We start from the raw sequence: 15,695 nt of genomic DNA on the forward strand, positions 1-15,695 counted from the left end.
CATTTCCATACTCAGATTCATATATGCTACTTCAGTGAAGGGAACCTGCATGTACACACAACTGTGTCTAATGCAACTAGCGTATATCCAGTAAACTTATGATTCAGTTAATCCATTAAATATTGATCTTTAGTTAGTGTATCAGAACTTTTATTAACCATATGAACAGTAAACAGGTGCAGTAAAACAGAACATATCATCACATACAAGAAGCACACATGAACACCATGATGTAAGGTGGAAACCCAATGTGGGTGAAAACCACCTTCTGCAAGTCATCTCTATCTTCTTTTAACAAGAAACTTCTTTTTACAATATTTCTGTACTGGTGCAGTCTTATACCAGTACACAGGCTTCTACCTGCAGAAGGCTACAACCTTCTCTCGTTCTCTAGCTAAGGGGGCTGCAACCCCCTTAGCTCTTGTACTAGCCGATCCTTTTACTAGTACGTAGGTGCTGGCCTACTAAATTCTCCATCCTTCACTCGTTTTCCAGCTGCTAATGGAAGGGAGCTACCACCCCCTTAGCTCTTGTACTAGCTGATGCACTAGTACGTAGGTGCTGACCTACAGAAGGCTACAACCTTCTCTTTCTTCCTCTAGGTACCACATTTCATAAATTTTCAGACTGGATACTCATGGAACACAACATCATAATCTAAAGGCCACGTTTCATCCAATTTTCATACTGGACCCATCAATATCATCAATCAACACTAGCATCATCAATCTCTGAATCACCCAATACTGAATCACTGAAACCCTGTCAACAAACTGCAATCAACAGAACACAGAGCATAACATAGAACTCTGCAACAATATTTAGAACCAACTGTATCATCAGAAATCATGAATACGCTACTTGGAAGAGCCAAACCAGTGTGTATACGCAACTTCACCAAAGTGAACCAGCGTATATGTCAACAATTACTTACTTATAACTTCGTTGCACTTCCTGACGTCAAACATACCCAGATCATTACATATACAAGGATAATATGTATGTTAGCAACCAAATCTAGTCCATCAGATCACATAAAGATAAGTCATTATGATCCTGATCCATTATAGGTCTCATCCATCAAAACTGAAGCTAAACATAATCAACCAATCTGAATATGAAGAATACTGACACCAGTAAACAGTCACCAGAACTTAGACTTTGCATCAATAACCAGCACCACCTGTGACTTCAAACATCATAGTTCATATTGTATACACTACTTAGATGTATCTAACCGGCGTATGTATGCGCTTTTATCAAAGTCAACAAGCGTATGCATCTGTAAATATTCCTTCATGATTTGCAACTATTTCAAACTTACGTTATACCCAGATCAGAACATTACATGTGTTAGTATACAGATCTAGAACAAGCATGATCAAACCATATAGAGATGATTCATTCCAAACCATTTGATCCCGATCTATCCTTAGATCTTGTTCTTCATCAACTGCTGAGATTCCTCCTTAGCTCAGATCAAGCAAAGCATCATGAAGCCATAACCTGCATACTGGATCTCATACTTCATCAGATATTCAAGACTTTCTAAGTGCCTTTGCCTAATGATCTTCTCCTCCTTTTATAGTCTTAGGCCTTACTTAATACCATGGTCCAAAACCATAGAGAACCAATACCATGGACCCAATACCTGGGTTCAACACATTAGATGAGATACCATGGTCCAAAACCATAGGTCCAAATACCAAGGACTAAATACCGTGGACCAAAACCCAATGTACACGCCTTCCCTTGCATGAAAGTGCATGTATACGTATACGCACCGTTTGGTCGGATAACCCACGTGTATACGTGGCTTTATCAAGGGTAACCTGCGTATATCTCTTTTTCTTCTTCTATGTGTCAGGCGGAAAGAGTCGATTGTGCGGACACAACCAACCTCCCTAGGAGCCTAAGACTCTCTAGTGACAAACAAGACAAACAAGAGAAATCCTTCTCTAAACATGCATTTACTATATAAGAAATCAAGTGTTTAGATCCTACCTATAATCCAACGCTGTTGTAGCAGTCCAGCTCCGCTGATCCGGATGAGCTCCTCCTTCACTTTGAAACCTGCATACACTAACAATCAAACGATTAAATAGCACTTGATAATCTCATAGAATAAAACATATTTAACACATAGACCAAGGAGTACATGAAACAACTCATAAATAACAAGTTATTGAGAAGAATGGACTCATTTGCATTAATAGGTAACAAAAGGAACAAATACAACCTGAGCCTTGGTGTTGTGCAAGTCCCTCCCAGGGTCCATCAAGAGTTCTCCTTTACTTTGACAAAGCTCACCCACTTCCAAATAGAACAAGCAAAGATGGCAATCTCTCCTCACAAGCTTCTAAATGGGAGTCCTAATTCCTGCAGCATTTACCCTTAGAAATGTATAGCTTCCAACCTCCCCTCCTTCTGGCCCAATGCCTATATTTATAGTGCTCAAGAGGAAGTTAATCAGGTCCACCATCAATGGGATAATCCCCTCTTTGGATGGGATAGCTCCCTCATTGATGGGATAAGTTCCTCTTTGGTAGGAGTGCATGAACCATCTGGAGGCGCTCAATACACGTCGAACAACCTTCTAGAATGCTCTAGAAATGACCACAAGTGACTTTTTAAATATGAAACTTGCGCATTTTAACCTTTACAGGGGGACGCACCTGCCCCTTTACATACAGAGCGTCCAAAGACGCAGCTTTTGTGAACATTGGGTGCGTCCCCGCAGGTAAGGTTGAGAGAACCTGCGTCCCCAGAGATAAATACATTTATAAAAGACTTTCTCTCTTTTTGGAGTTTGACATGGAGAGCAGAGGCATAAGACTTGCCTAAGAGGATAGCATGACTGTTGATTGAGCCATACTAACTGTAAATAGTCATGGTGACATTTTTTAGTGTAACAGATTGCCCCCTAAAGTGCGAAGTCTGTAATAGATTAGGGTTTTGTATTATCTAGGAAGGGTGAAGCGCTTTATCATTTCAAGGATTATCTTGTGGAGAGCCTGGTCAGAACCTGCAATTTTCAACACAAAATACATGTATAAGATTATATCATTACTGAGGTAGGCATTCCCATACTCAGATTAAAACTTTAACTAACAGACTAACTACTCTGATACAGGAATGATTTTGCAGTACATCATAATCATAGACTTTTGTAGACACAGTATGGGCGCAGCCATCTGTTTATGATGAGTCTACTTAGATAATGAATACAAAATTCCTCGCAGCCTGGATGGTGGAAACTAGATCCAGGGTCTTCATTTCTACTTCCCGAATTGGTACGATTCTAGCCATGCGAATAAATGAGTTGATGTCGAACATGGTAGAAACCACTTGATTACCAGTAGATGATGTAAACTGTTAACAAGCGTGAGAGAGACCACCAGTAATGTCAATGGTTCTCAAAGTACCCAGTACAATCCATGAGATGTGAATGCATGAGTTGATGTCGAACATTTCACGGAATCCTTCGATCGAAAGTCAATGATGTAAACTGACGTCAAAGGCGAGAAACCTGCCATTGATGCATGCAGACTTCAAGGTACTGACGATTTCTAAGTCATCTCTCTAGATAATGTGCTGATGTCGATAGAAAGCGACCCGTTGCAGGCAAGCCCGCAACACGAAATCATTGTTCAAGTTGAAGAAATGTTGTTGTAAGGACTGACTCAGGGATGGTCAAACGGATGACAAGTATTTTGCAGATGAAAGTTTTGCTTGCAAACCTCTTGAACACATAACGACACGAAGATGGCTTGGTGATGAATAACTCAAAGTTAATCCCCGAAACCCGGTTAAAGACTTTCAAAGTGGTTTGATCAACTGTGAGGTAAAGGATTTCCCAACCCAGGTGAATGAAAAGTGTCGTGTTCAAGAGTGGTAATAAAGTTTCTTCTGAGACAAAAGATAACAAACAGGTTCATTCTTCTCTCTTTTCCCCCACCATTTCTGGCAAGTACCTCTTTATTTTTAACAAGCTTGAGGAGGATAACATATGCTTGATTATAAGCTCATCCTTCGGATGAGTCCAACCTAGTTTTGATTCGAACCCTAGGAAGGAGTGGTTCGTTCCCGTTTGTAATTGAACAGGTCCTTTACTGTGAAATGTTTAACGAGTCCAGTATAGGAGAAACTCGGCGTTTTTCAATTTTAGAGAGTCTGAAAAACTTAAGAAGACTCCAAGTTGAACTTTTTCGTAGATTTGTGTCCCTCAAGCCCGAAAAAGTATAAAATAATACCTGGGGGAACCGCTTGATCTTGCGACCAAGGAGTACTTTCATAATTAGTGCCACTGACCTGAAAAGTAAAAAGCGATCAAGGACACGTCATTTTATTTCCGTATCGAGTTTGAAACGACAAAAACCCGGCAATCTTTTCCTGATTTTACGGTCAGAAAAGAGCTATAAGGGGACCGTCTTTTAATTTCGTTTTAACGAGTGTAAAAGAAACGCTCGGCAATCTTTTCATTTTTTAGGAGTCAGAAAAGGGCTTAAAAGATGACTCTGATATTTTGGTTTGTGAAAAACGACAATTTTCCCTCTAAATCCCTTTGTCCTGCACAAAAACGACACATTACTCATACCTGTTTAAGATAGGTAAAAATACATCGAAAAACATCCTTCCATGGTGAAAAATGAACAAATTCATCCAAAAAACCTATAAAAAGACTTTTTACCATGTCATTTTTACCATTTTACTGTTGAGGTTGAAAAAAGGGCTTTTGGCAAGAAACTTCCCGTGGTCGCTGCGGAAAATCCGACCGTCAGAATCGAACGCCGTCTCTTCCAGGTATTTTACAACATCCTACTCTTCAATTTCATCCGATTAAAATTGTATTTTAGGTTTTAGTTTTGATTTTTGGGGGGTTTTGGGTTTCAAAGCGCGCTCTGCGGTGGACGCAGGTGCCCTTCGGGTGACCTGCGTGACCTGTACGGGTGACGCAGCCCACCTTCAGGCCAGCTGCGTCCCGACGCCCTGTGTTCTAAACGCGGGGTGCGTCCTCCGCAAAACGCGGAATTTGAAACCCCAAACTCCAAAATCAACCATTAAAAATTTCCAAATTAATTCTAATGTTGGTGTGTAGGGCACTCACCATGTTGGATTGGAGAGAAAGAGAGCACGAGGACGTTGATTTAGCCGCAATTGAACATCAACCTTCCATTGATGCCCTAAAATCATGCGGGTTATATAAATACTGGGCCATACCTGGCATGAGGGCTCAAGTAAGATTCTTAGAATGGCTGGTTGAGAGATGGAATGTTCAAGAACAATGCTTTTACATCGGAGGGCACCAGCTCGAGATAGAGCCCTCTGATATATACTTTCTCACTGGCTTGCCGAATAGAGGTGAGCAACTCAATCTAGCCGGGACTAGGCCGGGTGGCCAATCCCTTGCTAGTCTCCGGGCAGATTGGTGCACACCCAATGCACACCATGCGAAAGGCGTGGAAATCAAACACATCTCTCTGCGTGAACTCAAAGTTATAGCTTTCACGGTTACCAGAATTTGTGGCGCAGCCGCTTTACATATTGCTTCCGGGTCCCAAATGCGGATGGCGATTGACTGTTACCAAGGCACCATTTTCAACTGGTGTGATGCTGTGTCGGCTAATATGAAGAGCCAACTGACTAGGGCAAAGAACGGACGACTGAAGACCTTTGGATATGGGCCTCTAGTCGTGAGCTTTGCCTTAGAGAGAGTTCCGATTCTGATCCCTCAGCAACTCACTGTTGATATCTTGGGTCCTCGGGAGCCAAAGCTGATACGATGGGTTACGGTGATGGCCCGGCATCCTGACGAGGGCGCAGCGGTTGTTCGATTCTCTGATAGTTATTTTCACTAGTTAGAGGACCAGGTTTTTTCGATCCAGGACTTTCCGTATGCCGGAGTAGATTTTCGACATGATCCGGACATGGTTCTTCCACAGGGAGAACAATGGGATGACAGAGGTACTTTATTTTTCACAAGTTTTCAAATTATGTATTTTTTTTTGTTTTTTATATATATCGTCTCAAAACTGACAGTAAAAGATTTTTAAAATGCAGATGTTGGTCCACAGCGCCCAGCCAACCTCCGGCCTTTTGAGAGGAGACATCCAGTTGCACCGATACTGGCCCCACAGGACGCGGCTGCAGAGTCACTAGCTGAGTTGGAGCAGGATCTAGAGCGTCTGACGGCGGATATGCCTGAGACTACCATAGATGATATTCCTATCAGACTTCAGCGCTATGTAGTCGCAGTCCCTGGACTGTTTAGGAGGTTTTTGTGTAAGGTAGCCCGTGCAGTGGTGTCGTATAGGGAGCACCACCAGTGATTGACTAGTCACTTTTGTAGACACATATGACATTTTTGGCTTTTTGTACTTATCATTTTGCCAATCATAAGGTGTTTTTCAACCTATGATCGAAGACGATGTATATTTTTTGACACACTCCTATCTATATATATCACTATTACCGGCTTATCTTGTGATGAAATGTTTTTAAATTTACTTGCATGATTATCGTAAATGTCTGTCCAACATTCGAGAAGCAATTGCATCTGCTACTGTATTTAAAGACCTTGGAATATGCTGATATTCAATGTAATCAAATTCATGTTCCAAGAGACGCACTCTCAAAAACAACCTTAATAACACAGGATTTCTAATGGCATATACTCTATTAAGCTGTAATACAACAAGTTCAGAATCTAACCTCACTATCAAACGTCGAATTCCAAATGAAATAGATTCGGATAATAATTCAACCACTGCACTGTATTCTGCAATGTTGTTCGTTGTTTGACCGAGGCTTACCCCATGCATAGAAACTAACTCGTCAGAGGGCGAATAGATAACCCAAGCTGCGGAAGAGATATTCCGTGTACTACGACAAGCACCATCAGCAAATCCAATGTATGTTTGGAGAGGCGTCGACATCTGCAATATCAAGAGTAAAACCAAGATAAGCCAGAATAACGACGAAAAACACACTCTCTAAGCTAAGCACACTGACTAACTAACAAACATACTAGCTAGAAAGAAAACCTAATCTAACTAAAAATTCTCCATACCCACCATTTAAGCATAATACCTCTTTAGGTAAAGTCCATTTCTGGGTTTACCCAAAGAGTCCCCATCAAAATCAACCAGCTCATAAGCCCCTTTTGCTAGCTTTCGCTTTACAATGTAGGGTCCATGCCACATAGGAACGAATTTTCCAGCACCTAGCTTATCGTTAGCTTGATCATATAATAGCACTAGGTCTCCCTCCGAAAAACTTCGAGGGGTCACATTTCTATCATACTGAGCTTTCATTCGCTTCGCGTGAGTCTCGATTGCCAATGTAGCGTCACGTCGAGTCTCATCTAATTTAGCTAAGTACAATAAACGTTTCTCCTCTTCGGAAGTAGCTGGAAGTAATTCGACAGCCATTTGAAGTGATGGGATTTCGCATTCAATGGGTAACACAGCTTCCAAGCCATAAACTAGCTGGAAAGGAGTGAACCCTGTTGAATTTTTCACTGAGGTTCGGTATGCCCATAGCACTGAAAATAACATGTTGTGCCAATTCGACCGATGAACACCAATGGTTCGTCGGATCATGATAACCAGAACTTTGTTGATAGACTCAACCAAACCGTTGGCTTGCGGATAATAAGGAGTAGAGCTATCGTGGCGCAAACCAAGCTGGCTTGTAAGCTCAGTCATCATGATGTTTCGAAAATGGCTCCCATGGTCAGTAATGATTGCTTGTGGGACACCAAACCTAGTTATAATATGATTGAATACGAAAATTGCAGCCGTTTTGCCGCTTGCGTCGAATGTAGGCATCGCCTCGGCCCATTTAGTAAAATAATCAACCGCGAGGATGATATACGCATGCCCCCCGGCCGAGTGAGGGTTACAAGTAATAAAGTCGATACCCCATTTGGCGAATGGACCAACGACAATTATAGGGTGGAGAGGAGCAGGTGGTGCGTGCATCTTGCGATCAAACATTTGACAGTTGTGGCACTTCCGGACTGCAATGATACAATCTTTAAACATAGACGGCCAGAAATAGCCAGCGCGCAACACCTTCTGAGCTGTGGCATACCCAGACATATGACCGCCACATGCTCCAGAGTGACAATCATTCAAAACCTTGTCAGCCTCTTCATGAGTTAAACAACGTCGAAAAACTAAGTCTGCCCCCCGGCGATAAAGTGTATCTCCAATAATTTTGTATTGCTGGGATTGAAACCGAATTTTTCGACGTTCCGCTTTGGAAGCTTCAGGCCGAAAGGTTTGGGTTTGGAGATAGATGATTATATCTCCGTACCACGGATCTACAGTACTGATAAGAAACAAAGATTCGTCCGCAATGGACTCCTCTGCCACAGTCTCTGTGTCAGCACACGGGAAATCACACATCAATTCCGCAAAAACTAAGGATTTCTTAGACTTGGACTTCTCGAACTCCAAGTCGAACTCTTGCAGGATAACGATCCATTTAGAGTACTTGCCCCCTAGCAGTTGTTTTGTCAAAATATAAATCATAGGGTTGCAATCCGAAATAACTGTAGTTTTACGGAGAAGAATGTAGTGACGAAAACGCTGGACAGCTTGAACGGCTGCCAGGGCCAATTTCTCCACATGCGAATATTTTAACTCAGTGGGATTTAAGGTCCTACTAAGATAATATATCACATGTTCCGCTCCGAATTCATCTTCTTGAACTAACACCATTCCAATGGTGGAATGCGAAGCTGCGAGGTATAAGAAGTAGTCCTGGTTGTAGTTGGGAGGATGCAACAACGGTGCATGGGTCAACGCGTGTTTTAGTGCATCAAAAGATTGTTGGGAAATCTCGTCCCAAAAGAATTGTGCGTTCTGTTTCAACAACCGTGTAAAACCTTTAGTGACCTCGGCGTAGTTTGGGATGAATCGGCGTAAAAATTTCGCTTTCCCTTGCAAACTTTGGAGTTGGCGCAAACTCGAAGGAGGAGGCAATTTGATGATAGCTTCGACCTTCGAGGGATCGACGGGAATGCCGGCTCTTGAAACAACAAATCCCAGCAATCGACCTATTTCTATACAGAAAACACACTTGTGGGGATTCAACCGAATTCGATAATGCCTACACCTCATAAAGATTGCTCGTAGGTGGACAAGGTGATCAGCTCGATGTAAAGAATGAGCAGGCAAATCATCAAGGTACGGTTGCACAATGTGCTTGATGTCATGAAATGCGTAAGACATCGCCCGTTGAAAAGTGGCCCCGGCATTCTTAAGCCCAAAAGGTAATTTGCAATAAGCAAATGTCCCCCATGGACAAATGAATGCCGTTTTTGGTTGGTCGGCAGGTAGAATATTGATTTGATTATAGCCCGAAAAACCATCCATAAAGGAAAACATTTCACTTCCGGCACAATCATCAATAATTTGATCGATATAAGGCGTAGGATAGTTGTCTTTTGGACAAGCTCGATTTATATCCCTATAGTCGATACAGATTCTTATTGTTCCTTGTTTCTTGTTGACCGGAACAATATTCGATACCCAATCCGTTAACGGGATCGGATATATGAAACCTGCTTTCAACAGCTTTTCGACTTCTGCTTTAATCGCAGCCGCTTTTCGAGGGTGAATCTGACGCAACCGTTGCCGGACGGGTTTAGCATCCGGGTAGGTCTTTATTTCATGAACAACAATGGCAGGATCGATTCCTGGCATTTCCTCGTAAGACCAGGCAAACACATCGCGGAATTCTTGGAATAGGGCCTTGTAAGTTTGGATTTCATCTTCTGTACATGTGGCACCTATATGAATGTTTTCCTCAATTCCGGGCTTCACTGAAATATCAATGGGAATAGTACGAGAAATATTCCCTAAATTCAACTCTGAATCAGAATGTTTCGTTGGATCCTGAGCGTCTTTGACATATTCAGCGGTAAAGATAGATGAAAAATCATTTTCAAAAGCATCATCCTTAGGTAAAAACGAATATCTGTGATGGAGATCTTCCCATGGTAGATCGTCTACACTTAGGATTTCGCGAAGTTGCTTGTCAGATGACACGACTTCGGGAAACGCTATCCGTTCTAAGGTTGAGGTGAAAAGTGATTCTTCACTGACCACATTCATTTGGTCGATTTCGGTTGAACACGAGTCGGTAAAAGACATGACAGCTTCATAAGCAATTTCATATGGACTCAAAGGCATAGCATCACCGAATGAGTCTATCTCAGATTCAGATGGGACAATCCAAGGATCATCATAAATAATGTTTTCTGATGTAATCATATGAATTGTTGCAAATGAAGGATCTACGCTGAGTGGAGGGAGAGGAAAAGTTCCCAGTAAACCGGAATCTTTAACTAAACCTACGCCAACGTCCCTATAAGGGATTGTCGTCTTACCGACATGCTGGATACTCTCTGAAAAGGCTGGGTCGGATGAAAAGTATGTCAGCTGATCAATAGTCACGATCTTACCGTTATGTGGAAACTTAATTACTCTGAAGACCGATGAAACGACCGCTGTCATAGCATATGACCAACTTCGACCCAAAAGAAGGTTGTAGTCTAGAGGGGCATCAACCACCTCCACATCCAGACTAACGGTTTTACCTTCTACCCCTATAGGCAAATCCTGTAGAATACCAAACGGACGGAACCCACGGCCATCAAAGGCCTTAAGGATGGTGGGGGATTGGTTCAACGAAGGAGAACCAAGAGATCTCCAACATTGAATCGACATAATACACATAGAGGCTCCCTCATCAATCACAGTCCGATGAATAGGCCTGTTTTTGACTATCACTGGAATTTGGAAAGCCATTTGATGGGGGAGACGTGGTGTACTATTTTCTAGATCGAAGATTATCAGGTTCGGGTCTTGAACATCAACAGCTCCGATAGCCGACAAAAGTAATTTTCGTTGTGCTGGGCATGATTGCAGCACTTCTAACGCCGACATTGCTGAGGGTGAAACAGCTAAGTCCTCAACAATGTTGTAATTCTGGGCTGCTCTCGCATGTGGATTGAAAGCAGACCTTCGAAGTACACCCTTGGCGGGCGGTTTAATTACTAAGTCCGGGTTAGGTTTTTCGATCTGTAGTGGATCGGAACCAGGAGCTGAGGTTGATGGGTTAGAGTGAGAAGATTCTGCTTCCTTACCATCAACAGGAGCCTTACTACCATAATCTTGCGATCGAGTCGCAATCCTCACATGAGACATCATCAAAATGGGTTCTTCACTGGCATTCGAGGAAGAACCTATCATCTTATTCTCCTGCTCTGGAAATGGATTTTTTAACACAGCAGGAGTGGGAGAACCTTTGACTATTTTCACAACCTCGGCCCGATGAGGGAAATCTCTCGTAAAATGATCCTCTTCACAAATAAGACAAGGATATCGAGGTTTGCGTTTTTCGTCATTGGTTTCCGACTTTTCCGTTTTCTCCTTCGGAGCCTTGTCTGCTTTAGCCTTCTTCTTTCCTTTCTTCTTTCCACCGTTTTTTGATTTGGCCGTAGATGTCTCTACAGCGTGAATATCGGCGGTAAGTTCAGGAGAAGACTCTCCTGTCGGGGAATCAGGCAAAGTGATAATAGGAGTAGTTGAAGCCTTGGAAGACTTCTTCTTGCTCTTTGTATTCACGATACCAATCATACCATCAGCGGCATGAGATCCCGAAGGAGCAGCAACAATTTGATTCGATTTTGGAAGATCCGGAATCTTCTCGTGTAACGTACCCGACTGAGTATAAACTAAGTCAAGGTATTGTGCCTGAGCAATGACTTGCTCCTCAGTAACTACTCCAGCCTTAGCTACATCTTCAGTAATCTTCGGTAATAATGATTTAACAAACCATTCAGCTAAGATTTGGTCCGGGATAAAAACTTTCACTAGCCTTCTTCGACGTCTCCACTCATGAATGTGATCAGAAATATACGTGGACGTCGATTGTTTTAGTGAAGTTAATAACTCCGTGCCGTTATCGTATCTGACCGGCAACTGAAAGTGAGTTAAGAACGAGGTAGCTAACTGGCTAAAATTGTAAAAAGAGGCCCGTGGTAACTCAATGTACCACTTGGCCGCGAGACCAATGAGTGTACGCTGGAAAAGACGTAAGCGGATCGAATCATCCGAGATAGAATTTGAAGCACACCAGAGGTGGTAAGTAATCACGTGATTGGACGGATCCTCTCCAGACTTACCTTCGAACTTGGGTATATCACTGGGCAACTTATTTGGCATTGGCGGCCAAAACTGAAGATATTGAATTGGATCGTTCGTTAGGCGCGTCAAGTCTGGTAAATCCAAAGTTGCAATAAACGGTAACTGCCGGTTAGGATCTCTAAAACTCTGGGTCACAATACCAGCCCCAGGAGGAGGATATCCAGGATAACTAGGAACAGGAGTCGCATTTGGGATATTATATCCTCCTGGAAAACCAGGATTAACCGGACCGTACTGGGGTTGTTGAGGTTGTTGATAAGTGTACCCAGGATACGGTTGATACTGGTAAACCGGCTGTTGGACAGCTTGCCCATGTTGGTACTGTCCCTGGTATGGAGGTTGAACAAATTGAGGTTGAGTAGTGACAACCGTACTTATACCAGGCTGACCTACAGGCATCTGGACCGTGGTTTGAATCGTAGATCCAGACAACGGTAAAGATGTCTGAGGAGTGGTCACAGGGACAGTAGAAACTGGAGCCGTCGATACTCCAGAAGTAAGTATGGTAGATGTGGCGGTAGTTGCAGCAGCCGTTTGAGATGGAGTACTAAGTGCGATTGGCGGCTGAGTAACTACCGAAGTTACAGAAGTTTGAACATTTGACTGGACAGGTTGCGGTTGCTGGGGTGGACCAGAAACTACGGGTTGTCCAGCTTGAGGTACCGACTGTATACTTGGCTGCAACACCTGTTGACCCTGTGATGGATCCCACACTAACATTCCAGGGTATTGACCCGTAACAGGTTGAGGATACTGAGATCCATAACCGGATTGAGGATAGGATTGATAATTGTAAGGTGCAGTTCCTATACTTGGAACATATGACTGACCTTGAGGCGGTTGATAACCTTGACTCGAGTATTGACCTTGAGGTAAATACTGATACTGGGGTTGACCTTGACCTTGAGGTTGGTACCCTTGAGGTTGATACCCTTGGGGTTGATACCCTTGAGGTTGATACCCTTGGGGTTGATACCCTTGAGGTTGCCATCCTTGAGGTTGATATTGATACTGAGGTTGACCCTGGGGTACATATTGAGGCTGGGGTTGACCTTGAGGCATGTATTGCACCATAGGTGCATATTGACCTTGAGGTTGCCCCCCAGACACGATTTGTGTACCTTGAGGTTGCCCCCCAGGCGTTAACTGAGGCTGCCCCCCAGGCGGTAATTGGCCACCTTGAGGTTGGGAAACGAGAACTGAACCTGACATCATGTAAATGTCTCCTACACCCAATGGTATATTACCACTGTTTCCAGCTAATAACCCATGATCAACGGGTTGAGGAGATGCCCCCGCAAAGGTACCAGAAAGTGATTGATACCCGGTGGGAACAGAAGGACCGCCGTGTAAGAAAGATTCAGGACTTTGAGTAAACACGGACGACTGATCAGACATATTTGCAGGAGTATAAATACCTCCAGGTGGAAAAGGAGTACGAGGTGTAGAAAAACCTACCCCTGAGTTGTCTAAATAATTGGTTAACGAAAGGTACCAAGTAGTACTTCTAGGAGGACTGTAAAAGATGGATTCACGCTCCCTTAGATCAATAGTAAGTTGACCTTCAAGGTTAGAGACACCTATTTCTTCCTCTGGAGCAAGTTCTTCTATAGCAATCAAACCAGTAGGAAGATTTTCGGTGATAATTCTTTCTATTCTCGGTGAATCTGGAACACTAGAAGTCGGAGTAACAGGTTCAGATATTTCAGGTTCTTCGCCTGTATCACTAGTAGACGAAAAACTACCAACAAGCTCAGAAACTGTAACAGCTTCGGGATTATAACCTGTCTCTAAACTTTGGTAATCTGGATGGACTACCAAGGAAGATTCTCCTTCTTCAGGTGAACCTACTCTACTGCCACTAGGAGGAGTTACAAGGACCTTCAACCCTTCGTACTGACCCGGAATGTCTTCAGGAGATCCACCCCGCGATCTATAGAGTTTTCTTAACAAATCTGTTCCGGTAACAATCTCAGGAGACTTGCCCCGAAGTCTACGGGACTGTCTCGGTAATTCCGCCACAGCTAAAAACTTTTAACTACTACACACGAAAACAAAATAAAATTTCAAATCAAACCACCTAAAGTCTCTAAAGAACCAAACAAATTTGAATCACACGCCTAAAGAATCTAGGGCGTCAAACCAAGCACAAACAGTAGCCTTCCAGACCGAAAGCGCTAGTTGGTGATGAAACCCAACATCGCCAGATTCAGTACAGAAGTGGCGGGTGGAACAGTTACCCCGGCAACCTGCTTAATGAATAGACTGGACCAAGTTCCTCCACTTTAACCGTCTCGAGTGAAGTGAACCCCCCAGAAAATCCAAGTGAGTCTAGCCGACGTCTGCTCCAGGTACAGTGGGATCTTCCCTCCACCGTCACCTCGGTAGAATCCTAAAGATAATGGTCACTAAGGTTACCAACCGTAACAAATGCACCTGGGGGAACAGTCTAAACTCCGACAGCACGCAAGGGCAGAGTATCAAGCTCAATCCCCTTGCCGGCTCCTTGACAATAATCCAAGGTTTACCGACAAGTGACCCCTGGCTCCTCGACAATGGTTAATCCGAGGTTTACCGTTTGTAATACGTGCGTGTCTGGCGTCGTTCCCAACGAGGGGGGATTGATCCCCTCACTGGTTCGGACACGAGCTCGTGCTTCTCCTTTAAGAGGAGCTTTCCCAGAGTACAAATGAGACAATTGGATTTATTCTATCACACGATAAGCTACTTGTTTGGTTTTGTTGTCTTGGAGGGTTAATTACTCACCTACTCCAAGACACTAGCCTCATCTAAATTGGTGTTTCAGAGCCCTAGTAAATAAAAATTACTACGTCGATTTTACTTTAAGCGTTAATTTTATGGTTTTTCTTAAAGACAAAAGGTAGCGGAAGTGAAACCAATGGTGTGTAGACTCGACTCAAACCACTACAAAGATGCACCTAAGATGATTTACGCTACTTTTCCTTTTTTCAATGAAATTCTTAACTAAGAGAGTTGAGAGAATGCAAATTTTAGAGAAAACAACTTTCTTAATAAAGACAATCAAAGAAACAATTCTCTTTATCTTTTCAAGCATACAAACATGACCACTCTTTACGTGCACGAAAAACTCTTTTTCTTTCAAAACTTTTCAAAGCTACTTGAAACAAAACTTTTCAAAGGAGATGTTTTTGTATTTTCTCTTTTTAATAAAGCATATAAATCTATTGTAACGAAAATCAATCTTAAAAGCTATAAAAACTATGAAAACTTGACTCACAAGCAAATCAAAAAGGAAATTACTCTAAGCAAACCTAACAAGGCAAAAGCTCACAAAGATGATTCTAGGTTGTTTTACTTGACCAAAATCAAATCAAGGACCAACTAATGCAGAATCAAAAGACTAGTCAAAACAAAACTCAAATCTTTTTGTTCTTTTTGTAAAATGGAATTCAAGACTTAATCAACAAGCACTTCAAAATTTGCCAAAGAGAC

The sequence above is a fragment of the Pinus tabuliformis genome, chromosome 9 (genome assembly GCF_031772625.1).
Source record: "Pinus tabuliformis cultivar Carrire ecotype Pingquan chromosome 9, CPIR1, whole genome shotgun sequence".
Lineage (NCBI taxonomy): Eukaryota > Viridiplantae > Streptophyta > Pinopsida > Pinales > Pinaceae > Pinus > Pinus tabuliformis.